Source organism: Artemia sp. Qi Xiang Cuo, chromosome 12 (assembly GCF_049724085.1).
Source record: "Artemia sp. Qi Xiang Cuo chromosome 12, ASM4972408v1, whole genome shotgun sequence".
NCBI classification, from domain to species: Eukaryota; Metazoa; Arthropoda; class Branchiopoda; order Anostraca; family Artemiidae; genus Artemia; species Artemia sp. Qi Xiang Cuo.
Window position 1 is genome coordinate 52,071,047 of NC_142805.1, and position 27,556 is coordinate 52,098,602.

Below are 27,556 nucleotides of genomic sequence, written 5' to 3' on the forward strand. Positions count from 1 at the left end.
AATATAATGTGGTATCATCCCAATATATAATCTTTTTAGATCACGGTTTACATTTACTTTCTATAATTGAATCCCTTGAAGTTTCAAAGAATTGCAATCATCGCTTTAACCCTTAGAAACGAGAAATACTACAAAGCTAGAGATGCAAGTCACATCAAAATTCTAGCACAGAAGCTAAGCTACAACTCATTTATACTGTAAAAAGATTCCCTCTTTCTTTCCTTGTCAATGGGATGTCCTTCCCAGCTCATCTTAAAACCTCATCTTCTTATAGCCGCGGTCCTATTTTCCAATGCCATGGGAATATCTATCACACGAGTAGGATAGAAAAAAAAACTGTCGTTGGGAAAAATTACTATCCCCGTAGTCATACATTTCTCTCCCAGTCCACTCCTAGCGAGAATTTCGAAGGATAGCAGTAAATTAAATCCAGCTTTAGCATTAAAGATGATCAAAGAGCTTTTTGTCACTATTTATTCTAATGACAGATTTTCTCGAAACGATTACAATAATAAAATGAGTAAAAAGTAAAACTTTATTCTTCTTTTCAAGGAATATTTTCATTATTTTTGGATGCCAGTTTAGAGCCCCCATAGATCTATTTTTAGAGGATTACTTTTGTTGTGAGCGAAGGTGGGCGGAATATCTTTAAAATGTTTCCAGAACTTTTCCCGTTTCATTATTTCTTCCCAACATAGGAAAAAAGTAGAGTTCACATATGCGTTAAAAAAAGGCAAATATTATTCATCATCAAAATTCAGAAGTCTCCGAATCAGAAATCTGGTGGTGTCAGTCCAAACTTGTATATAGATATCCTATAAAAAAAAGGCCCCTTACCCCATTAAATAAATAGTATAATCACAGTTAGACCCCGGCGCCACGCCAGGACATTGATCGAACGCCGCCGACGAGACGCTTGGTTGACCGCCGCTGAAGTGTCGTAACGCCACCACCAGACAAGGTGGCGGCGTTCGGCTGACTTTGAAATAATTTGCGCCAATTCTTTATTGCCGCAACCGCAATGTTGGAGCTTTTCTTTTCTCGTGTGATTAAGGATTTCGATTTTCCTGCTTAGAAATCATAGGCGGTTTTCAAAATCAAACAAACAAGTTCGAACTAAAATAGTTTTAAAGAATTCCTTGTGCTTACAGGGTGAGTTTTTATTCAACTCTAGTTCTTGTAGCGCATCCATTGAATAGACAATTGTCTTTCAAACAGACACAAGATTAAATTACAGAGAGGAACTTGAGATTTAAGGACCTCTCTATTTCAAGACACCTTGGTATAGCAAAGAATCAATATTTCTAGAGTCCTTGCCATAGGCAGGTGTTAATAAATACAGAGGTTTTGATTCCGTGACACAGCAACGTTATTTGAAATGGGAGGTTCTGAAAATTCTCAAATTCCAAACTGTTCAATTCTGAATTTAACATTGAGGACAATTAATGTGTTTCCTTAAACCACTGGAGGTGTAATAATTAGGATCAGACTAGGAGGTGTCTAATTACAGGAGGGGGACCTATTTCAGACATCGACAGAAATGAATGGGAAGGAAACTACAAATGTAGGTCTCCTTAATCACCATCTCAATAGTTATATCTATTATACTACTGCTATTACTAACAACCCACCGCAACACCACGTCACCTGAGGATAGCACAGCTACAGACGCTCCTCCTCCATCCCAATCTGTTCAAAGCCTCCCTCTTTACACCCTCCCTGGAAGTTCTCATTTCCCTTGAATCTTTCTTTATGACATCCTCCTACCCCAACTGCGGACGACCTGCTTTCAGTTTAGCCCGAAACAGTTGGCCGAAAAGGACAATCTTCGGCAATTTGTCATCCTTCATCCGCAGAACGTGCCCTAGCCATCTCATCCTTTCTTTCATTATTGTCCTAGAAAGCGGGATTGAACCACACCTTTCGTACAGCCTACTGTTTGAAATACGGTCAGTCATCCGGGTACCCAGAGTGGTATTTTCAGGCACCAGGTTTGAAGCGTGTTTTGAGCGGGTCCGACAAAGATTGTTTTCACGTTCTCTGTGTTCAACCCAGCAAAACTTTAAAGCGCTTTCATCTTACGGCTTCCAAGCGTGTTGGACACGAGTTCTTCAAAATTAAAACGCGCTAAAATAGCATGGTTGAACGCAGGCTCTGAGAAGACATTTACCCGCGTTGAACATGGCACTCAAAACGATAATCTGCACAACTCGTGTCAAACTCGTGTTGGATCTGGGTGGCAATTTCTCTGGAAAACATCTAGCAAATCTTCATCTGCTTTTTGGAGCGCCCATACTTCAGAACCGTATTTGACCACTGTCATCACTGAAGCTTCGAATATTCTAATCTTGGTTTGCAGACTTATCTTAATCTTCTTCCAAACTTTTTTTTAACTGTGAAAAAACACCTTGGGCCTTGGCTATTTTACTTTTAATGTCTTCACTGCTCCCACCGTCTTTACTAATAATTGATAAAAAAAAAAAAAAATTCCGCAAAATCAGTTTTCAAAGAAAAGTAGAGAACTCCATTAAACCAAAAATGAGCAAAACTAAGATCAAATAATGTACCAAGCGTGAAACTACCACAAATCAGCATCAATAAATAAATGAAACCCAAAACAAACAGAAATTACAATAAATAACGAAGTCAAACTCAAAACAAGCAGAAATTGACATGAGTTGTGCTCAAAACCCCTGTGCCTTCCCAAGGCCAGAACATAATTTGCACTTTACTGAAAAAATATAAATGTTTTTACTTTTAAAACTTTAATACATCAAAGAATATTAACATTTTGATTACTAAATATCAGTATATGTAGATTAAACTGACAATGCATATTAATTTGTATTTTTTTTTTTTTTTTTTTGTAAAGTGCAAATTAGGTTCTGGTCGTGGGAAGGCATAGGGGTTTTGAGCCCTACTCACGTTAACTTCTGCTCGTTTTGAGTTTGACTCGGTTATTTATTGTAATTTCTGTTCTTTCTGGGTTTCATTTATTTATAGATGCTGATTTGTGGTAGTTTCACGCATGGTAGATTATTTGATTTTATTTTTGCTAAATTTTTGGTTTAATGGAGTTCTTTACTTTTCTTTGAAAAACTTATTTTGTGGAAAAAGTTTTTTTTAATTAATTTTTGTTTGTTTTATATTGGCATTGTCATGTCAGAGAAAAAGTAAATAATACTTTAAATATCTTCTTTTTTTCAAGACTTTATAGTTTGGCCTGCTATTTGTATGCTGGAGAAAATTTTTCAGTAATTTTTAACAACATACACCCTTTTAGAAATCTGGACACAAACAGTAGTGTTTAATTTAGTTTCATACCTCCTCTAGTAGACCTGAAATAGAAAACTTGATACCATTTGCAAAAAAAATCGTTTACTTTCTTTGATAGCTTGGATACACTTACCATATTTTGATTTGATTAAATTTTAAGACCAAAAGAAGCCCCGAAAGTTTGAGCATAATACCCTCAGTTGTTCTTGGGATACAGCTGAGATAACTTATTGGATATTAGCATTAAAACAGTGCATTTTCATTTAATCTTAAGGCAACATTTAGTTTTTAAATATAATGGCCAAATGGGAGGGTAGGCGTGGGAGGTGGACTAGTTGCACTCCAATCACTTTCGAATATTAAAAAGGGCATTAGTCCTTTCTATTTTATATCGAATCGAAAAATACATTTTACCCACATCGATCTTTACTATAAAAATGTCAAGCCTTCCAATCACTTTCGACTATTAAAAAGGGAACTAGCCCTTTCAATTTCCAATCGAATGAGCCCTTTTTGAGTTTCTACGACAACGCTTTCTATAAACACCTTATATGCCCCCAGGGTAATAACTTACAACCCGGGCCCTGAGGCCTGGGGGGGGTTCATCCTCAAAGACCTGATTTCAAGAACTTTCAACTACTTTGAAGAAAATTGCTGTCTAAAAATTTTGATTGGATGTGTTTGTGGAAATGGTGGGCGTGAGAGGGGGGTTGCCCTCTAATCACTTCCGACTATTAAAAAGGGCACTAGCCCTTTCAATTTCCAATCGAAGGAGTCCTTTTTGAAGTTTCTACGACAACGCTTTCTATAAAAAGCTTATATGCCCCAGGGTATAACTTACAACCTTTGCCCTGAGGGCTCTGAGGGGGTTGTCATCCTCAGACATAATTTCCGGACCTTTAAACTACGTTGAACAAAATTGTTATCTCAACATTTTTATTGGATATGTTTGGGGAAATGGTGGGCGTGAGAGGGGGGTTACCTGCCCTCTAATTACTTTCGACTATTAAAAAGGGCACTAGCCGTTTCAATTTCTAATCGAATGATTCCTTTTTGAATTTTCTTAGACAGCGATTTCTATAAAATAAAAACCTTATATGCCCCCAGGGTTTAACTTACAACCTTTGCCCTGAGGGCTGTGAGGGGAGTGTCATCCTCAAAAACATGATTTCCGGATTTTGTAACTACGTCGAACGAAATGGCTTTCTTAAAATTTTGATTGGATGTGTTTGGGGAAACGGTGGGTGTGAGAGGGGTTTTAGTTATCCTCCAATCACTTTCGACAATTAAAAAGGGCACAAGCCTTCTAATATCCAATCGAATGAGCCCTTTTTGAAGTTTCTACAACATCACTATCTATAAAAAACCATATATGCTCCCAGGGCATAACTTACAACCCCTGCCTCGAGGGCTCTGAGGAGGTTATCATCCTCAAAGACCTAATTTCTAAAACTTTTGACTACGCAGAACAAAATGGCTCTAAAAGAATCTAAAAATTTTGATTGGATGTGTCTGGGGAAAAGGTGAGCGTGAGAGAGGGTTTAGTTGCCCTCAAATCACTTTTGACTATTAAAAAGGGCACTAGCCCTTTGAATTTCCAATCGAATGAGCCCTTTTTCAAGTTTTTACGACAAAGCTTTCAATAAAAACCTTATATGTCCCCTGGGCATAACTTACAACCCTTACCATGAGGGCTGCGGGTAAATATCATCCTCAAAGATATTATTTCATGACTTACATAGGCATGACTTACAGCACTTGTCCTAAGGGCTCTGGGGGAGGGTTGTCATCCTCAAAGACCTAATTCCAGAATTTTCAACTACGTTGAACAAAATGGGCATCTAAAAATTTTGATTGGATGTGTTTGGGGAAAAGGTGGGCGTGAGAGGGGGTTAGTTCCCCTCCAATCCCTTTCAACTATTAAATAGGGCACTAGCCGTTTGAATTTCCAATCGAATGAGCTTTTTTGAAGTTTCTACGACAACACTTTCTATAAGAACCTTATAAGCCCCCAGGGAATAACTTACAACCCTTGCCCTGAGGTCTGTGGGGGAGTGCCCTCCTCGAAAATATAATTTCTATCTGGAAATCAACTACGCTGAGCAAAATGGCTATCTCTAAATTATGATTGGAAGTATTTGGGGAAATGGTGAGAGTGGGAGGGTTGTTAGTTGCCTTCCAATCACTTTCGACTATTAAAAAGGGCACAAGCCAGTCCGATTTCCAATCGAATGAGCCCTGTCTAAAGGAAAAAAACATTGTGCCAACATCGTTCTTTACTTATGCAGCGCGATTGCGCTACCTATGATACTACCAAGGTAAGTTCAGCTGTCCACCTGATCAATTTTTTCGTTACCCAACCTCAACTTTTCAACGTCACCATTCCTAGCCTTGGCAACTTAGTCCTTTTAACGTTAATTTGCAAACCTATTCAAGCACCCTGAACTCGATAAAGCTCTAAAAGTTCATTCATTTTGCTCGCACTCTCATCTAGGAGGCTTAAATCATCAACATCATCTTAATCTATGAAAGATTTTCCTCCCCATTTGATTCCATGTTCTCCCATTGCCTTTCCTTTGCTCCTTAAGACTAAGTCCATCAAAATGATCCCTTAAAGAGGGACAGAACACAACCCTGCTTATCTCCTGATTTAATATGGAACCAGCTGCTAACCTCATTTTCTACCTTAACCGCAGCAGTGTTATTTCCTTACATAGCGCTAATCACTCTAGTATATTGGTCTGGTATACCATACAAGGATAAGGCCTTATCTAAAGCTCTTCTATCAACAGAATCGAACACTTGCCCATAATCTACAAAACTGAGGACCAAATCCTCTACCTTTTCTAAAACCACATTGTTCTTCTTTTATAACTTTATCTACACCATATCTCAGTCTAAAAGGCATCATATTACTCAGTAATTTCCTACCTACAGAGACCAGGCTAATGCCTTGATAATGACGACACTCACTCTTATCACCTTTCTTATACGGTGGTATAATTAGAGTTTTCCTCAAATCGCTGGGTATTTCCCCGTTCACAAAATCATATTGATAATCGTCAGTAACTTATTTCTAACCTCAGAGCCACCATATTTAAGAAACTCATTTATCACAGTATCAGCACCTGGTACCTTATCATTTTTTAATCCTTTTAGTACTGTCGCTAATTCTTCCTCGCAAAACAAATCTTCCTTCAGATCCAAGGTATCAAAAGCTTATTATACCACCTTGAAAATTAACTTTTCTCTACTTACTCTGTCAAAATTTTCTTAATAAGCATGTCATTAGTTTGAATTTTTCACCCATATACAATGGTAACTGTTTTAAATACAAAGCCAGTTAATAGTAGAGGCCTAATTCTAATTGTCAATTTTTAGCTTGAGTGTAATTTTAGAAAATAGGCTACTGCCCAATCTTGGACAAAGGATCTTAAAATTGAAGCATCTCAATCATGGACAGAATCAATCACTGGCATGTGTTGTGAAAAAGAGTAATCATTTTTAAATAGGCTTGACTATAATATTGTAGTCAGCCAATCCAAACTATCTGCACCAGGTCTAAGATTAAGAACCCGCTGCCCTTGCTTAGGGAAGATACATTTTAGTCAAAACATTTGTCAAAGATCACACACTGTTCATATACTGGGGGTTTTTACCCTAAATCCTCTTTCGTGTAGTAGATGAGATCTGGCTGTTCCAGCCACTTTCATTTATCACCTCTCCCACCACTCATCCAGCCACTTTCATTTATCACCTCTCCCACCACTCATAGTCATCACACTGACCTTTGCAGTAGGTTCTACCTTCTCCCTGGATCAGTTCTATAAAATTTTGTTTTTCTATTCATAGAAAAAAAAATCCGTTAACAGGCATTTCAACCTTGGAATGCCTAGGCTGCAGTGGGGGCAGCATTTGAAAAATGTAAAATGGTATAAATATGGGGTTAGACTTAAAGAATTGTAAACACTTTGATATTTCTTGGGAACAACGTACCAAAGGCTTTACTGAATAAGTTCGGTGTTAATTAAATAATGATAAAAGAAGAAAATACATAATATTAGTTTTTGAGGATTATTGCGCATAACAGCTAGTGACTAACGATTACACGAAGTTTCTAGCTCATGAATAGGCCTAAAGCTGTTGTAAATTAAAGCTGGGTTTTGAGAAAGATGATCGAAACAAATGTTTGTGGTTAACTTTGATCACACCGGCGGCGGCGCGGGAAAATTTTCGGCCGCGCGACGGCACTGCAACCTTCGGCCCTGCCGCTACCGGCCTTCCCTTATCGGCACGGCACCGGGGTCTAATCACAGTAGCATTTAAAGCTTGGCAGCGGTCATCTTGCCACGCTAGATTTCGATGGTCCATCTACCTTTTTTCCCCCTTTTTTTGACTCAGATTCGACTAGAATAAGACTAAACTTGAATAAGAAATAAATAATTGCACAGACGTCGTAGAACATTATTAGCAAATAAACGGGGCTTATTTCTCTTCTTATTTGGCGACGTGAAACAGATTCTGTCGATCTTTTCAAAACAGTTTGAGGTAACAAACTATAAGTAAGGGGCGGGCCAGCCCAAAAGTAACAGAAACTCTAAAAAACGGAATTTTGATAACAATTACTACATCAGAAAAACGATTTTTTTATGCAGATTCTAAATATATAAAAATCATTAAGTTAAATATTACCTATCGAAAGCTACGATCCTGAGAAAATTCACCTCTTTTTCGAAAAAAAGGTGTTAAACAAACCCCCAAAAGTAGATATGATCTGGCTGTTCCAGCCACTTTCATTTATCACCTCTCCCACCACTCATAGTCATCACACTGACCTTTGCAGTAGGTTCTACCTTCTCCCTGGATCAGTTCTATAAAATTTTGTTTATCTATTCATAGAAAAAAAAATCCGTTAACAGGCATTTCAACCTTGGAATGCCTAGGCTGCAGTGGGGGCAGCATTGGAAAAATGTAAAATGGTATAAATTTGCGGTTAGATATAGAGAACTGTAAACACTTTGAGATTTCTGGGAACAAGGTCCCATAGGCTCTCCTGTATAAGTCTGGTGTTAAGTATATGACGATAAAAGAAGAAAATACATAATATTAGTTTTTGAGGATTATTGCGCATAACAGCTAGTGACTAACGATTACACGAAGTTTCTAGCTCATGAATAGGCCTAAAGCTGTTGTAAATTAAAGCTGGGTTTTGAGAAAGATGATCGAAACAAATGTTTGTGGTTAACAATGATCACGCCGGCGGCGGCGCGGGAAAATTTTCGGCCGCGCGACGGTGCTGCAACCTTCGGCCCCGCCGCTACCGGCCTTCCCTTATCGGCACGACACCGAAGTCTAATCACAGTAGCATTTAAAGCTTGGCAGCGGTCATCTTGCCACGCTAGAGTTCGATGGTCCATCTACCTTTTTTTTCCCTTTTTTTGACTCAGATTCGACTAGAATAAGACTAAACTTGAATAAGAAATAAATAATTGCACAGACGTCGTGGAACATTCTTAGCAAATAAACGGGGCTTATTTCTCTTCTTAATTGGCGACGTGAAACAGATTCTGTCGATCTTTTCAAACAGTTTGAGGTAACGAACTATAAGTAAGGAGCGGGCCAGCCCAAAAGTAACAGAAACTCTAAAAAACGGAATTTTGATAACAATTACTACATCAGAAAAACGATTATTTTTTTTATGTAGATTCTAAATATATAAAACTCTTAAGTTTAATATTACCTATCAAAAGCTACGAGCCTGAGAAATTTCGCCTCTTTTTCGAAAAAAAGGTGTTAAACAAACCCCCAAAAGGCAAGCGATCTAGATGAAAATCCCATCATTAAGTTTTATCGTATCAGAGAACCTTATTGAAGAGGTTTCAAGTTCATATCTACAAAAGTGTGGAATTTTGTATTTTTTGCCAGAAGAAATATCATGGACACGTGTTAATTGTTTTGTTTGTTTGTTTTTTTCGCAAAGGTCTTCGTATTAAACCAATGGTCATAGAAGATCGGAGGAGGGCTCATTAAAACGGAAATTAAATGTTCCGGTGCCCTTTTCCCAAATATATTGCAGTCTAGTCGCTTAGTCAAAGGTTCGTGCAAATGTTGAAAAAAAAGTGTAAACGTTGGTCCACAGTGGCAGTTTGATGCGCTGTTTCGAATGAGACTGGGACACAAGCGATCCGACCACCTTAAGAGGAGAAAACAGAGGGTAAAAGTCACCCAAAAGGGGGAAAAGCAAAAACAAAATTTTTTTCCCAATTTTAGCTTGATATTCGGTGTGTATACTCGGTATTAGACAGAAATTGAAGCATTGATGGAAAAGTTGCTTGGAGTGTCCCACCATCAAAGGGAGGGGGGGGGTGGGGTTGAAATTCACCTAACAGGGAAATATTTGTTTTTGCCTAATTTAAAATTGGTATGCGGTTTGTTTATTCAATCTTATATAGTCACTGATTTAATGCCATGGCGAAAGTGCAGAGGATGTCCTGGGAGGGGGAAACATGAGTAAATTTTTCCCACGGGGGAGATTCTAAAGAAGGGACATTTCTGATCTGCTGTCTCTAAGTTTGTTCTCACCATTTCAGGAGTCATTTTGAAGATCGAGTGGTACAGTATTACATCCTAAATCTTGAATAGGGGAAAGAAGGGAAACTGGGGGAGGCAGGGGAAAATACCAAACTGAGTTTCTTTTCAATTTTGGCTGCGGCGGTTATGATGACTACTGGGAGTAGGTGGCAAACACTGGGCAAAGGAACCCGGGGATGAAAGCTGTGACGCGCAAAACTACGACTGCCTCCTCCCTCGTTTCCTCTCCTTAAAGAATCAAATGCACTACTATAACTTTCGTTTAAAGATACAACTTCAATCACTGAAGGAAGAAATAAAAAGAGGTAGAAATCAGAAAAAAAAGTGGTACACAGTTGGTGTCCTGGTTCAGCAGTCTATTTGTTGCTGGTGTCAGAACTGTAGCAAGCTCCATTACAGGTACACAGATTAGTGCGCTGTAGTCATGCCTTAATGCACTTGCATGGTGACTTGCAGGCTTTATTGCAGCCACATTTGACCAGTTCTTTGCACGCCTTGGAAGCCTTGGGTAGCGTAATCCGGACAGGATGCCACTCATCATTTATGAACTTCCATCCAAATTCAGAGGGGGAAGGAGGATTCTGAATGGGGTCGGTTGCTTTTCCCCAAATCCGGCCAGCCTGAAAGTGTGCACGCCTGGTGTGCTGAAGAAGGACGTCGGATGTTGGTGGGATGAGGCCAATCTGCCGTCCTTTGGCAAAAAGCACCTTTCTCGCTTCGTCAACAGCCGGGGCTTCGCTTGTCCGCTCTTAGCATAAAACTACAAATCTCTCCAGTAGCTCTTGCGTTCACGGTCTCGTAGCAGTCGACGCAGATGACAAATCCAAGAACGCGTCAGTTGCATCGGGATAACTCCTCCAGACATCAAAGGCTTTCTTCTTTCCAATGCCAGAAAAGGAAGATACTGTATCGCAGCCTGTAATCGCGTGGAAACCAGGCAAAGCTTTTGACTTTTGGGGGCCAAGCGTATGATGAATTTCGTGAGCTGGGATGATTTTGCGCTGCTGCTTCACACCAAAGTCCACCCAGAGCTCAATAAGTGGGACGTATGAGCAAGCGGCCTAAGCTAGCACAAGCACATCTGTATTAACGGTTCGTATCAGAACTTGTTGGTGATCAAACAGGTAGCAGGGATGAACGTGGAGGATAATTCGCGTATCTGCCTCTTCATGATCGCAAGGGACCAAATCATCTCGAGTAGCTGACACAGAAGGAACAACATCTGAATCCTTTGTGCTATAAACTTCTTTTCCAAACAAATTCATGCTTGCCAAGCGGTCTGCTAACAGGAAGAACAGTTGCTCTTTGTTTTCTTCGGTACGGACGAAAGCAGCCCAGTTCCGAGGGATAGGAATCGATTCTCTTAGGCTGACTCGCTGTCCGAAACCTCTCCTTTCTCTTTCTCCTTTCTTCAAGCTACTTTTAATGTACCTGTCCCATAAAACGTCGATGCGACTGACTGTCTCAAGTTGGCTATGAATGTACGGTAGAAAAACTGCGTCTGTGTAATCTTTGAAAAATTTGCAGGAGCCGGGTGCAAGCATATGAACCAAGGCTGATCCATCGAATACTTCTGCACCGACTCAAGGAATAGTAGTTGGTATGTCCAGCAATGCTTTTAAACAAGTTGTAAAGTCAGATTTTGCAGTTTTCCTAAGGGATCCGGTGTCGGACCGTGCAAGGGGAGTGGGCTGGTTTTCGTGCTTAAAACACTCGTCCATGTCACCGTCACGAGACTGGCAGGCAATGTACAATCTACCAAACAAATAACAATTGTTTTTCAGACTAGAAATCTCTTGTTTCGCCTTTGACGGTTTCTTGGCTATCACACTTGTGAATAGTGGCACATTATTTTTCTTAATAACATCTGTACCTGGCGTGGAGCATGTTGTCAGTCGCTCTTCGGTAAACTTCTTATATTGGTTGAGACCAATACTGTGTACTACGTTACTGGGCATGAACTTCCTCGTTTCAAGGGTAAGAAGGTAGTTATCTGATTCAGCCAACGGATTGGCTTTCAATGACTTGAAGAAAGTCCTGAACATGGCCCATGAATCGCATCTGTAATTTTGGTGTGTCCTCATGATGCTTCAAGTTTTCTTCAGAAGAAGGGTTTCTGAAACATTCTTCATACTCCTCAACGGCCCATTGAACATCGGGACCTGATGTGATCCATCGAAGCATGGCATCTGGGTTTCCATTGAGTCGAATCAAACCGACTGTTCCTTTCATTTTCTCGTTCATCTGTCCATGCGCTTGGTCCATTGCCACGGCAGAAAAAGTATGTTTTATCTTTCGAAATGTGAAGTTTCCTTTCATAAACTCACAAAATACAGCTGGGTTCTAGGTACTGAGGGCAATCATGTCTCGAACGTGCACCGACAGCCATCTGGCGTTGTTTGTGTGGTCCAGAGCAAACATCCACGCCAGAATCTTTCGCAGAGCGTCGACATAAAGCATAGAATCTGCCTGGCAGATAGATCGTACGAACATCAACAAAATCAGTTCAATATCAAGTACAGTTGACCCGTAACTAATCTGAGCGCTGAATTATTTTCTTGATTCTCACCCTTCATCGAAAGATAGCACCTTATTGTCAGTCTCTTCATTCTGAGCAGCATACTCATCATATGCTCGGCGAATAAGGATATGAAAAACTGAAGCAGTTACTTGGTGAGCGTAACGGGACTTAGTAACATGCGACCCATTAAGAATGTCATCTGCCCTTCCTGTCGTTGTGAAATCAGCTTGGACGAGAAGCTCGTCCTATTCAGGTCCTTTCATCCAGTCTCCTAGCGCTTTCAGGATATTCATTTCTATGTGCAGGCCACCGAAAACGACGATAAACGAATCTTCCGGATGTATTTCTGGAAAGTTCCACTGTATCAGTTTGGCCAGCGCATATAGCGGCTGATCAGCTGTCAAAACTGGAGTCTTATCTGGGTTCAGAAATATGGGTGAACGGAGAAACAGCAGTAATGTTTCTGTTATTGTCAGTAATTCTTTGGAATTTTTAAGGATACTGGAAAAACATTGTAAAGAAAAAGATAAAAATCGAAGCCATTTGTGACCATTTTCACCCCCTTTGCCCCCCCCCCGTAAGTTACTACGGCAATCCGAGAACTTTCTATTACTTTCTTCTTTTTTTTCTAATACCCGAGAATAAAAACCGAATGTCGATTGAAAAATGACAAAAGCAAACATTTCCCATTTCTCCCTACTGGTTGAATTTCACCCCCCCCCCCCCTCCCAGGACGGTGCAAAAATCCAAGCACCTTTCCCATTACTTTTCTTCAATTTCTATCTAATAGCGAATATAATCACCAAATATCAAGCTACTTTTTCGATAGGCAAAAAGTAACTTTTTCGCGTTTTCCCTCTTTGGGTGACTCTTACCCCGTTTCACCCCCTGAGGGTGGTCGGATCGATTGTGTCCCAGTCTCATTCGAAAGAGCACATCAAACTGCATATGTGGACCAAGTTTCATACTTTTTTCCAAATTTGCACGAACCATCCTGTTTCGTGGACTAATCGACTAGACTATTGAGCTTCCCAGTTTAAAAGGTTGGTGGCGCATTCATTCCTTAAAATGTACAAGTCCATACAAAAAACAGCTGATATAGACAATTATTTTAAAGCTCCGTTTATATAAGTTGATTAATTTGAATAAAACAAGTAAAGTGACGTAAAATTGCACATCAGCTTTATGGAGGAGGGCTAGTGAATCTTTGTCTAGGAGGGGGAGGGACAGTGTGCCGGTAGCCTCGAGATTTATTTAGCTTTCAGATAAATATATAAGCAGTTTTGAGATAGGAGGGGGGGGGTAGAAACTAATCACCAATCTCCCTTCAATCACCAATCAATCCCTAGAATATTTTCTTACTATGTCTGTAATATGCGGCGCAACAGCTCAGAAAGATATTTTTTTTTTGTTTAACATAAAAGATTACATTCATATGCTTGCCGGCAAAAAAAAAGAGACACGTGGAGAATAATAAGAGCATCCAGGAAATTTCTGGTTAGGGGAGGGCAAGTGTTATGAATTGCTTTTGTTTTTACCAAAATTCAAATGAGGATATTTCTCATTTTCCTATTTTTAAGTTTTTTGTCTTCTCGCTTCCTGGGGAGGAGGACAGTAACGCCCTTGCCCCTTGTCGACAAACTCCCTATAAAAAGAGGTTTGTTGCAAAAACTCACCAAGAAAACCGTGAACATGATGACCCTATAATTCAATTGTAATGTTTCAGACCCCCCCCCCCCCTGCGAGATATTTGAAGGGGCGCAATTCTTTCATGGATGATTATCATCTGGAAGCATTACTATACGAATATTAAACTTGAATGTAAAAGAAAGAATAGAAGGAGGGACTGGTAACTTAAGAGAGTCTCATATAAAACAACTGGTAGTATCAAAAAGTATGTAATGAGCCACCCATGAAGGAAACTCTAAAGAAGGAAGTTTTGCTACAAAGTTTGTAAAAAAAAAAAAAAAAAAAAAAAAAAAAAAAAAAAAAAAAAAAAGAGGTCAAACCCCACGAAAAAGCGGTAACATCTCGATGAAATTTACAAAACGTAATTCTAAGCCTTAGAAAATCATTATTTCTATAGAAAATAAAATTTCTTATTTTTCGTGAAAAGAATGGTCATGTATGCGAATTTTCTATTCCCATGGGTAATCATACGGAACCAGCAGCCGCAGATTATTGAAAGAGTGTTCATTCAAGCAAACATCTAAAGATCGAATGCTCTTTTGAAGTAACAAAAGATATCACGCCACAGGAAAGTGCCGGATTCGATTATTGTGGCCGTAAAACATATATTTTCGTTCAAAGAGGGCAAAAATGTTATAGAATAAAAATTCTGAAAACTATTGTAAGGGTACTTATATAGCCTTTTAGTATCTGAAACCATCCTGGCGTAAAGTATACCATTCTTCCTTACACAGTAGGTCCTACAAATTCAGTACATACCAAATAGACAATAATTACATATTGTTTATCCAATAAAACTAACGGTTATAGGGTATTTCATGGTTGTACACAATCTATTAGAGCATTGGCCAGTGAATTCTCTTAAGGGGAGGGGGGTAACCAAGCCTCAAAAACGTGGTTTAAAATCATATTTTCAAACTGTCTATGACACAGTTTTCTATTCCATTTCCTATTGCTCTGCATTTGAAGAATAGTTCGACCTATAGGGCAATGCTTTTGTTTAGTGCTATTTCATTATAATATACAATTATTTTTGTACATGTATATTATGTTTCGTTTTTCTATTCCATTTCCTATTGCTCTACATTTGAAGAATAGTTCGACCTATAGGGCAATGCTTTTGTTTAGTGCTATTTCATTATAATATACAATTATTAAGCCATGGGAACGCATTTACGTTAGACCAGCCACTTGGAAAAAAAACTTTTAGAAAATTCAAAAGCCTGTACGCAAAATCCATTGTTGCTGATCATAGTTCAAACTTCTAAGAGAGGTGCTAGGGTTCAACTAAATAAATATGGATTTAACTCCACCTGGCCTCCCTTCATTAAGTAGAATGTATTAATGCGGATGAAAATAGGATGAAGCCTGTAGTATGGCTGCTGAGGGAGCAAGAGTCCCCCTCTTATTGCAGACATAATAGTTCATATTGGAAAATTATACTTTATTTCAGAAATCAAATAAGGTAGGTGAGGTTTTTTTCTTGAAGCGTTATTTTGCAAAAGTTAAACTTTAAAGAGTGCGGTTTGGGGGGGCGGCACCCTTCCTCATATTTAGGGTAACTCAAAGTATGATATTAAAACAAACAGAATTTAAACCAGTTTTTTTCGCAAATGAAAGTAAAGAGCCACAATAAAGCTTAGAACAAACCGAATTATTTTGTATATGAAGAGAGCTCCCTTCTCTTTAAATCCCTACTACTTACGCTGAAGTTTGACCCCCCCCCTCCCAATGCTTTAAGAACGACTGCTCAAACCTAAGGGCAATTGGAATGGGAGAATAAATTAATTTTTTTTTAAAATCCCTCAAGAGTGAAAGTGTTCACTTTTCAAATCTTTTAAAAGGCAATCGGCAAATAAAACACCTGCAATTACCCCTTAACTACACATGTTGCACACATAAATACTTTCCGTAAAGCACAATAAGACTTTAGCGTAAAGAGGGGGGTTAAGGAAAGGAAGCTCTCATCATATACGGAACAATTCGTATTCGTTGTAAGTTTTCATGTCCCTCTTAATTTTAATTTGAAAAAAAACTCCGTTGTTTTACAATTAAGCACCACGTAATAATGCTTACTTTAACCTTTTTTTATTCCAAATTTAAGGAGCAGGTGGTGAGATTGGCTTTGAAGTTACTTTTCTTAAATTGATCCTATCATTGGCAGCGCGATAGCGCTGCCTAAGTAGAGAACTAAGCCCCCCCCCCACGCCCATCATTCCCCCAACACATCCAATCAAAATTTGAGGTAGGCATTTTGTTCAGCGTAGTTGATTTCCAGATAGAAAATGTGTTTTTGAGGAGGACACTCCCCCAAAACCCTCAGGGCAAGGGTTTTAAGTTATGCCCTAGGGGCATACAAGGTTTTTATAGAAGGCGTTGTCCCAGAAACTTCAAAAAAGACTCATTCGATTGGAAATTCAAAGGGCTAGTGCCCTTTTTAATAGTCGAAAGACTATGACAATATATCATTTATTTTTTTCCTTTAGAGCAGGGCACTTCGTATCGAAGGATTGTCGTAGAAACTTCGAAAAGGCTCATTCAATTGGAAATTGGAGTGGCTAGTGCCCTATTTAATAGTCGAAAGTGATTAGCGGGAACCTAGCCCCCCCCCCCAAGCCCATCATTCCCCTAAACACATCCAATCAAAATTTTGAGAGAGCCATTTTGTTCAGCATAGTCGATTTTCAGCTGGAAAATATGTTTTTGAGGAGGACACTCCCCCACAACCCTTGGGGCAAGGGTTTTAAGTTATGCCCTGGCGCATATAAGGTTTTTATAGAAGGCGTTGTCGTAGAAACTTCAAAAAAGGCTCATTCGATTGGAAATTCAAAGGGATAGTGCCCTTTTTAATAGTTGGAAGGTATTGGAGGGTAACTAGCCCCCCCCCCCACGCCCATCAGCCCCCCAACACATCCAATCAAAATTTGAGGTAGGCATTTTGTTCAGCGTAGTTGATTTCCAGATAGAAAATGTGTTTTTGAGGAGGACACTCCCCCAAAACCCTCAGGGCAAGGGTTTTAAGTTATGCCCTAGGGGCATACAAGGTTTTTATAGAAGGCGTTGTCACAGAAACTTCAAAAAAGACTCATTCGATTGGAAATTCAAAGGGCTAGTGCCCTTTTTAATAGTCGAAAGACTATGACAATATATCATTTATTTTTTTCCGTTAGAGCAGGTCACTTCGTATCGAAGAAGTTGTCGTAGAAACTTCGAAAAGGCTCATGCAATTGGAAATTGGAGTGGCTAGTGCCCTTTTTAATAGTCGACAGTTATTGAAGGGCAACTAGCCCCCCCCCACGCCCATCATTCCCCCAAACACATCCAATCAAAATTTTGAGATAGCCATTTTGTTCAGCGTAGTTGATTTCCATATAGAAAATATGTTTTTGAGGAGGACACTCCCCCACAACCCTCGGGGCAAGGGTTTTAAGTTATGCCCTGATGGCATATAAGAACGATGTTGGCACAATGTATCATTTTTTTTTTTCTTTAGAGCAGGGCACTTCGTATGGAAGAAGTTATCGTAGAAACTTTGAAAAGGGCTCATTCAATTGGAAATTAGAGTGGCTTGTGCCCTTTTTAATAGTCGAAAGTGATTGGAAGGAAACTAACACCCCTTCCACGCTCACCATTTCCCGAAACACATCCAATCAAACTTTTTAGATAGCCATTTTATTCAGCGTAGTTGATTTCAACATATAAATTATTTTTTTGAGGAGGAAACCCCCCACAGCCTTCCGGGCAAGGGTTGTAAGTTATGCCCTGGGGGCATATAAGTTTTTATAGAAGGTGTTGTCGTAGAAACTTCAAAAAAGGCTCATTCGATTGGAAATTCAAAGGACGAGTGCCTTTTTTAATAGTCGAAAGTGATTGGAGGGCAACTAACCCCCATCTCATCCCCACCTTTTCTCCACGCATAACGAATCACAATTTTGAGTTAGCCATTTTATTCAATGTAGTTTAAGGTTTTGTAGAATATGTTATGGGGATGACAACCCCCTCACAGCCCTCAGGACAAGGGTTGTAAGTTATGCCCTGGGGGCATATAAAGTTTTGATAGAACGAGGTGTTGTAGAAACTTCAAAAAGGGCTCATTCGATGAGAAATTGAAATGGCTAGTGCCCTTTTTAATAGTCGAAAGTAATTTGAAGGCAACTAACACCCCTTCCACGCCCACCATTTCCCCACACTCCACCCAGTCTTCAGGGGCAAGGGTTATAAGTTATGCCCTGGGGGCATATAGATTTTGTTGAAATTTGTGTTTTAGAAACTTGAAAAAGGGCTCATTTGATCTGAAATTCAAAGGTCTAGTGCCCTTTTTAATTGTCGAAAGTGATTTGAGGGCAACTAGCCCCCTCTCTCGCCCACCTTTTCCTCAAACACATCCAATAAAAAAAATTTGATATCCGTTTTGTTCAACATAGTTAAAAGTTCGGGAAATTAGGTCTTTGAGGATGAAAACCCCTTCACAGCCCTAAGGGCAAGGGCGGTAAGTTATGCCCTGGGGGCATATAAGGTTTTTTATAAATAGCGTTGTCATAGAAACTTCAAAAGGGGTTCAATTTTAAATTATGAGGGCTTGTGCCCTTTTTAATAGTCGAAAGTGATTGGAGGGTAACTAACCCCCCTCTCACGCCCATCATTTCCCCAAGCATATCGAATCAAAATTTTGAGAGGGCCATTTTGTTAAACGTATTTGAAAGGTCTGGAAATTATGTCTTTGAGGATGTCACTCCCCCAAAGCCCTCAGGGCTAAGGTTGTAAGTTATGTCCTGGGGGCATATAAGGTTTTTATTGAAAGCTTTGTCGTAGAAACTTAAAAAAGGGCTCATTCGATCTAAAATTGAAATATCTAGTGCCCTTTTTAATAGTCAAAAGGGATTGGAAGACAACTAACCCCCCTTCCAAGCCCTCCATTTCCCCAAACACATCCAATCAAAATTTCGAAATAGCCATTTTGTTCAACGCAGTTGAAAGTTTTAGAAATTATGTCTTTAAGCAGGAAACTCCCCCCACAGTTTTCAGGGCAAGGATTATAAGTTATGCCCTGGGGGCAAATAAGGGTTTTTTTTAGAACCTATTGTTGCAGAAACTTCAAAAGGGGCTCATTCAATTAGAAATTCAAAGGGCTAGTGCCCTTTTTAATAGTTGAAAGTGATTGAAGGGCAACTAACCCCCCTCTCACACCCACCTTTTTCCCAAACACATCCAATCAAAATCCTTAGATAGGCATTTGTTCAACGTATTTGAAAGTTCTGGAAATTAGGTATTTGAGGATGTCACTCCCCCAAAAGCCCTCAGGGCTTAGGTTGTAAGATATGCCCCTTGGGGCATATAAGGTTTTTATTGAAATCTTAGTCGTAGAAACTTGAAAAAGGGCTCATTCGATTGGAATTTGAAATGGATAGTGCCCTTTTTAATAGTCGAAAGTGATTGGAAGGCAACTAACACCCCTTCCAAGCCCACCATTTCCCCAAACACATCCAATCAAAATTTTGAGACAGCCATTTTGTTTAACGCAGTTGAAAGTTTTAGAAATTATGTCAGGATACTCCCCCCAGAGTTTTCAGGGCAAGGGTTATAAGTTATGCCCTGGGGGCAAATAAGGTTTTTTTTATAGAAAGTATTGTCGTACAAACTTCAAAAAGGGCTCATTCGATTGGAAATTCAAAAGGGCTAGCGCCCTTTTTAATAGTCGAAAGTGATTGGAGGGCAACTAACCCCCCTCTCACGCCAACCATTTCCACAAACACATCCAATCAAACTTTTGAGATATCCATTTTGTTCAACGTAGTTTGAAAGTTCCGGAAATTATGTATTGGAGGATGGCAAACCCCCCAGAGCCCCCAGGGCAAAGGTTGTAAGTTATGCCCTGGGGGTATATAAGGTTTGTATAGATAGCGTTGTCGTAGAAACTTCAAAAGAGGCTCATTCAAGTGGAAATTGTGAGGGCTAGTGCCCTTTAATAATGTACAGTGTTGCAGAGTTCCGCACCCTTTGCAAGGGTAGAACGTCAGTGGATTTTCGTGAAGGAAAGGGGGGCAAAAGTAGTCCAAAAAATATATATATTAGATCCACATTTTCAACTTTTCGTCTGGAGGAGCTTCAGGTAGATACAGAGGAGGAGGGAATCCAATCCTCTTTTCCCCCTTCATTTGAAGGAATGCACTAGGACTATTTATAGTCCAAGTGCCCCTATGGCTCAAAACCCCTGAGCCTTCCTAAGGCCAGGACATAAATTGCAGTTTACTGAAAAAAATATAAATGTTTTTACTTTTATAACTTTAATAAATCAAATAATATTAACATTTTGATTATTAAATATCAGTATGTGTATATTAAATTGAAAATGCACTTTCATTTGTATTTTTGTCAGTAAAGTGCAAATTTTGTTCCGGCCTTGGGAAGGCATAGGGGTTTTGAGCCCAGCTTATGTTAATTTCTGCTCGTTTTGAGTTTTACTCGGTTATTTATTGTAATTTCTGTTCGTTTTGGGTTTCATTTATTTATCGATGCGGATTTGTGGTAGGTTCACGCTTGGTAGATTACTTGATTTTATTTTTCTTTACTTTTCTTTGAAAAACTTATTTTGTAAAAAAAAGTTTTTTTTTAATTAATTTCTGTTCGTTTTATATTGACATAGTCTTTTCAGAGAAAAAGAAAATAATACTTTAAATCTTCGTTTTTTTTAAGAATTTATTGGCCTGCTATTTGTATGCTGGAGAAAAATTTTCAGCAATTTTTAACAACATACACCCTCTTAAAAATCTGGACACAAATAATAGTGCTAAATTTAGTTTCATACCTCCTTTAGTTGACCTGAAATGGAAAACTTGATACCATTTGCAAAAAAATCTGTTTACTTGCTTTGATAGCTTGGATACACTTACGCTATTTTGATTTGGTTAAATTTTAAGAGCAGAAGCAGCCTCCAAAGTCTGAACATAATACCCTCAGTCGTTCTTGGGATACTGCCGAGATGCCTTAATGGGAATTAGCATTAACACAGTGCATTTTGATTTAATCTTAAGGCAACATTTAGTTTTTAAACATAGTCAAATGGGAGGGTGGGCGTGGGAGGGGGTTTAGTTTCCGTCCAATCACTTTCGACTATTAAAAAGTGCCCTGGTCTAAACAACAACAACAAAATAATACATTATACCCACATCGATTTTTACTATAAAAATGTAAAGCCTTCCAATCACTTTCGACTATTAAAATGGGCACTAGGCCTTTCAATTTCCAATTGAATGAGCCCATTTTGAGTTTCTACGACAACACTTCCTATAAACACCTTATATGCCCCCAGGGCATAAATTACAACCCTTACCCTAAGAGCTGTGAGAGTGGTTGTCATCCTCTAAGACCTAATTTCCAGAAATTTCCACTACGCTAAGAAAAATGGCTATATGAAAATTTTGATTGGATGTCTCTGGGGCAATGGTGGGCGTGAGAGGGGCGTTAGTTACCCTCCAATCACTTTCAACTATTTAAAAATGCACTAGTCCTTTCAATTTCCAATCGAATGAGCCCTTTTGAAGTTTCTACGACAACGCTTTCAATAAAAACCTTATATGCCCCCAGGGGATAACTTACAACCCTCACCCTGAGGGCTGGAGGGGGGGGGGTTGTCATCCTTTAATAGACAATTTCCAGAACTTTCAACTACGTTGAACAAAATGGCTATCTCTAAACTATTTATAAAAACATTATATGCCCCCAGGGCATAAATTACAACCCGTGCCCAGAGGGCTGTGAAGGGGTTGTCATCCTCAAAGTCCTAATTTCTCAAAGACCTAATTTCTAAGTGAGAAGGGGGTTAGTTGCCCTTCAGTCACTTTCGATTATTAAAAAGGGCCCTAACCCTTTCAATTTCCAATCGAATGAGCCCTTTTTGAAGTTTCTACACATCGCTTTCTATAAAAACATATGCCCCCAGGGCATAACTGAAAACCCTTGCCCTAAGGGCTGTGAGGGGTTGTCATCCTCAAAAACCTAATTTCTAGAACTTTCAACTACGTTGAACAAAATGGCAATCTGAAAATTTTGATTGGATGTGTTTGGGGAAATGATGGGCGCGAGAGGGGAGTTAGTTACCCCCAAACAATTTCGACTATTAAAAAGAGCACTAGCCCTCTCAATTTCCAATTGAATGAACCCCTTTTGAAGTTTCTACGACAACACTATTTATAAAAACCTTATATGCCCCCAGGGCATAACTTACAACCTTTGCCCTGAGGGCTGTAGGGAGTTTGCCATCCTCTAATAGATAATTTCCAGAACTTTCAACTACGTTGAACAAAATGGATATCTCAAAACTTTGATTGAATATTTTTGGGAAAATAGTGGGCGTAAGAGGGGGGGGTTTAATTGCTCTCCGTTCACTTTCGACTATTTAAAAGGGCACTAGCCCTTTCAAATTCCAATCAAATGAGCCCTTTGTAGGCCTAAGTTTCTACGACCAAACTTTCTATAAAACCTTATATGCCCCCAGGGCATAACTTACAACCCTTGCCCTGAGGGCTCAGAGGGGGTTATCATCCTCAAAGACATAATTTCCAGAACAACTAACGGTTAGTCCAGAACAATGTTCCAGAACATTGGATTACCAATCCAACGAGGTCCCTCCGAAGTATATATGGCCACGCTTTCTATAAAAACCTTCCCCAGGGCATAACTTAAAACCCCTGCCCTGAGGGTTGGGGAGATTTTTATTCTCAAAGACATGATTTCCATACCTTTCAAATACGTTGAACAAAATGGATATCACACAATTTTGATTGGAAGTGTTCGGGGGAATGATTGGCGTTGGGAGGGGGGGCATTCGCCCTCCGATCGCTTTTGACTATTAATAAGACACTAGCCCTATCAATTTCCAATTGAATGAGCCCTTTTTGAAGCTTCTACGACAACTAGTTTAATATGGTTTTGAGTTATTATTTTGTTGTGCTTTTACTTCTTTGTTTTTTTTTTTGTGATAGCATATTGGTATGAAGTAATGTTGTCTCGTGTTTTTTTATCTTCTTTTTTTTTAAAAAGATGTTGTGGATGGAATAATGTAAAAAAAAAACAAAATGAGAAAAAGTATTAATGGTGTATAATGTATAGCGCGGTGCGGAGCCTACCGGGTTGTGATTGGAGTTCTTATGGATTGGTCTTGGCTTTCAGTGATACTAGGCCTGGAAACAGTAGTAGTGTTTTTTGGTTTTTATGAAGATATTTATGTTTCTAAATTAAAAGTTACGCAGATTCGTCGTACTGAGGGAAAACGACTTGGAATGGAGATTACTTTTTTTTTGTTTTGTTTTTTTAATTGTTATTTTTTATTATGGTTTGATGGTCATGTGGGGCATGGTGTGGTTTCTCTTAACGTGGGGTTAATATTTGATAATTGATAGAGATAATCGTGAAATTCCATCATCAAGGTTAAAAGAATTTGAGCGGAATTCTCTTTCATTTCAGTCAATTTTTCAAACTATTGTAGCTGGTGATGATGAAGATACTTCTAGTAATTTTGATATCCCAAAAAATCAATATATATTTATGAATGAGCTGGTAAGAAAAAATGTAAATACAAGTAGGATTTCGTTTTGGAATTGCCGGGGTTGGAGGACTGCGCAGGATGTGATTGAAATTTTTTTGTCGGATTCAGATACAGATATATTAGGCCTATGTGAAACTTTTTTAGAAGATTTTTCAATTGAAAATATACATTTAAAAGATTACCAATTTTTTCACATCGGTCGGAAAAGACAAAAACAAGGGGGTCTAGGTGTTTTGATTAAAAATTGCGTACCAGCACGTATAAGGATTGATTTTTTGCCAATGAATATTGAAATGATTTTTGAATCTTGTGTAGTTGAATGCTCTTTTCCAAATAATCGGAAGCTTTTAATTGCAGTTATTTACCGTACTCCGTCATCCAGCCAGATAGAATTTAAAAATCATTTTGAAAGTATGTTGGATAAATTAGCTAGTCTTAATACTCCTTATTTTGTTATGGGTGATTTTAATATTGATTTAATGAAACTCCTATCTTCAGATCAGAATAGAATAAATAGAAATATTTTGCAGTTTTTGGAGGGCCCACTATCTTATGGACTAAACCCCGTATGTTTTGTGCCCTCTAGAATAGCTGATACATCATTTTCACTTATTGATAATATTTTTTCACCTTATAGTGCTGTTAATACATTTATTATTCCTGATGATTCCTCTGACCACTGTATAATTATGTCTGATTTTCTTATAAATTTTCCGCATAATAAAAAAAATCAAACCAAGAGTAGAGATTTTTCACATAAAAATGTGTTAAGGTTAAAAGAAGGGCTTGGTGATGTTGATTGGAGTCCTGTAATTGATAAGAAGGATCCGAACCAATCATTAGATAAATTTTATTATATTATGAATGAAAAGCTTGATCTTTTTTGCCCATATAAAAGCCCGAGAGGAAAGAAACTTACCCCAAAAAAACCTTGGATAAATGAATCACTTTTGAGATCTATTAATGAGAAAAATCGTTTATATAAAATTAGAATAAAATATCCCACGGAAATAAATATAACGCGTTTTAAAAATTATAAAAATATGCTGGTAAGGATCCTTAGAGTAAGTGAAAGACTTTATTATGAAAATTCTTTTCGAAATTCAGATTCCCCTAGAAAAACTTGGAGTTTGATTAAAGATAAAATTGAAAGAAATAAAAAGTTGTTACACCCTGAAGTGTTATTTGATATTAATGGTAAAGAATTTAGAGGACCACAATCTGTTGCTAAGAAGTTTAGTGAATATTTTGCTAGTATTGGATCATCTGTTGTTTCAGGAGAAATTGACCTTTCTTCCCCAAGGTCGCATAAAAAATATCTACCGCCCACTGAAGATACGAGCATATTTATGGCTCCGGTTACTTTTGCAGAATTTCAAAAGGTCATTAAGAATTTAAAAAATGGTAATTCATTGGGATATGATGAACTTTCAACTAATTTGTTAAAAAATATTGCAGGTGAAATATTTGAACCATTGCTTCATATTTTAAATTTATGTATTTTCTCAGGTACATTTCCTAAAAGATGGAAAATTGCACGTGTAATACCATTGCATAAAAAAGGAGATAAATCTGATACAAATAATTATCGTCCTATTGCAATTTTATCACCATTGTCTAAAGTATTGGAAAAAATTTTAAAAGGAAGGATTACTAATTATCTAGATAAAATAAATTTTTTTACCAAACATCAGTTTGGATTTAGGGCAGGCCATTCGACGGAACAAGCAGTTGCAGCTCTTGTATTAGAAATAAATGACTGCTTAGATAGTAATTATCATGTATCTACTGTTTTTTATGATGTTAAAAAAGCATTTGACACTTTAAACCATGAAATTCTTTTTGATAAAATGGAAAATTCCGGTATAAGAGGGAAAGGACTAGATATAATAAGATCATACCTTTATGGACGTAAAATCGTGGTAGATGTTGATGGACATTTGTCTAGTTTAAATGATCTTGAAGATATTGGTGTCCCACAAGGATCGGTATTAGGTCCGCTTTTATTTTTGATGTATATTAATTATATCCCACGATGTTTGCAGGGAAATAATGGTCTTGCAATTTTATTTGCAGATTACACAGCTGTTTCTGTTAAAGCGAAGGATTAATCTAAATTTATTAAAAATCTGTTTAACACTGTTAGTTCAGTTAATCGATGGTTTGTTTCTAATTATTTAGTACCTAATTTTAAGAAGACTGAATTTATGGTTTTTGGTCATTCAAAACGTGCTACTAAAAAAATTTCATGTCAGGAGCTTCAAGTTGGTGAGCATAAAATACGTAGAGTTCAATCATATCGTTATTTAGGAGTTTTTATTGATCCCCTTTTGTCATTTCAAACTCATATTGATCATTTAAGGGTGAAACTTTCGCAAGATATTGGGTCTATGTATCGTTTGCAACATGCTTTTCCATTTTCAATTTTAAAAATAATTTATCATTCTTTGATTGCTCCTTATTTAAATTATTGCACAATTATTATTTAAATACTTTTTGGATGCATATAAAACCCCTACAGATCCTTCAAAATAAAGCAGTGAGAATACTTGGAAATTTTTTACATCGTCCATCAAAACTTAGAGATGCATCGGAAAATGAAACATTATTTCTTTTCTTGAATTTATTAGATCTGAAACATATAAGAGAACTTAATATATCAATATGGCATTTTAAAATACAAGATCCTAGTAGTTATTTTTATGAAAAATCTCTGTTGATTCTGCCCCCTCCTTCGGCTCTTAGGTGTTCTGGAACATATCGAATTCCCTTTGTTAATTGTGAAAGATCTAGATTTTCAATTAGATACCAAATACCATTTATTTCAAATAAATATAGGCTGAAAGATAGAATTCAAATCGAGTCATTTCGGCAAATATCAGTTCTAAGGAAGAAAATATTAAAATTATGTATTGACCTGTGATGGTGGAATAGAAATTTTTTTATTATTATTATTTTTTTTTGTTTATATTTGTTACCCATGTTGGGATAGCCTTCCATGCCCCACTTGTCCAGCGTTTGTTTTCTTTATGTTTGTTATTTTTTTTGTTTTTTTCTTTAACCAGGTTTTTTTTCTTTATCTCTTTTGTTATGATGAGGAAATGTTTTTTTTGTTTTGTTTGTTTGTTTTTTTTTGTTTTTTTTTTTTTTTTTTTTTTTTTTTTTTATTATTATTATTATTAATACCCGATTTTACGAGCTTTGCTCTCTGTTGGGGGTATATGTTTTTTTGTTATGTTGATTTATTCAAATAAAATCTTCTTCTTCTATAAAAAAAAAAAAAAAAAAAAAAAAAAAAAAAAAAACCATATATGCCCCCAGGGCACAACTTACAACCTTTGCCCAGGGGGTTGTGGGGGGTTTGTCATCCTCAGACATAATTTTCCGGACCTTTCAGCTACGTTGAAGAAGTGGCTATCTCAAAATTTTGATTGGATGTGTTTGGTGAAATATTGGGCGAGAGAGGGGGGTTAGTTGCCCTTCAATAACTTTTGACAATTAATAATAGCTAGCTCTTTTAATTTTTAATCAAATGAGCCCTTTTTAAAGTTACTACAACAACGCTTTCTATAAAAACCTTGTATACCCCCAGGGCATAACATACAACCCTTACCCTGAGGGCTGTGGGGGGTTGTCATCCTCAAAGAACTAACTTTCAGAACTTTCAACTACGTTGAAAAAAATTGCTATCTCAAAATTTTGATTGGATGTGTTTGGGGAAATGGTGGGCGTGAATGGGTTTTGGGGGGTTGTCATCCTCAAAGACCCAATTTCCAGAACTTTAAACAACGTTGAACCAAATGGCTATCTCAAAATTTTTATTGGATGTGTTTGGTGAAATATTGGGCGTGAGAGGGGGGGGGTTAGTTGCCCTTCAATAACTTTTGACTATTAATAATTGCTAGTTCTTTTAATTTTTAATCAAATGAGCCCGT

At 37.9% G+C, this 27,556-nt stretch overlaps 1 protein-coding gene across 1 annotated transcript in view; it reads right to left on the reverse strand.

The window, feature by feature from the left end:
• LOC148946260 (DNA replication licensing factor MCM4-like) overlaps positions 1–27,556 on the reverse strand; it is a 149,950-nt gene that overhangs the window by 74,745 nt on the left and 47,649 nt on the right. The gene's annotated exons all lie outside the window — the stretch shown is intronic.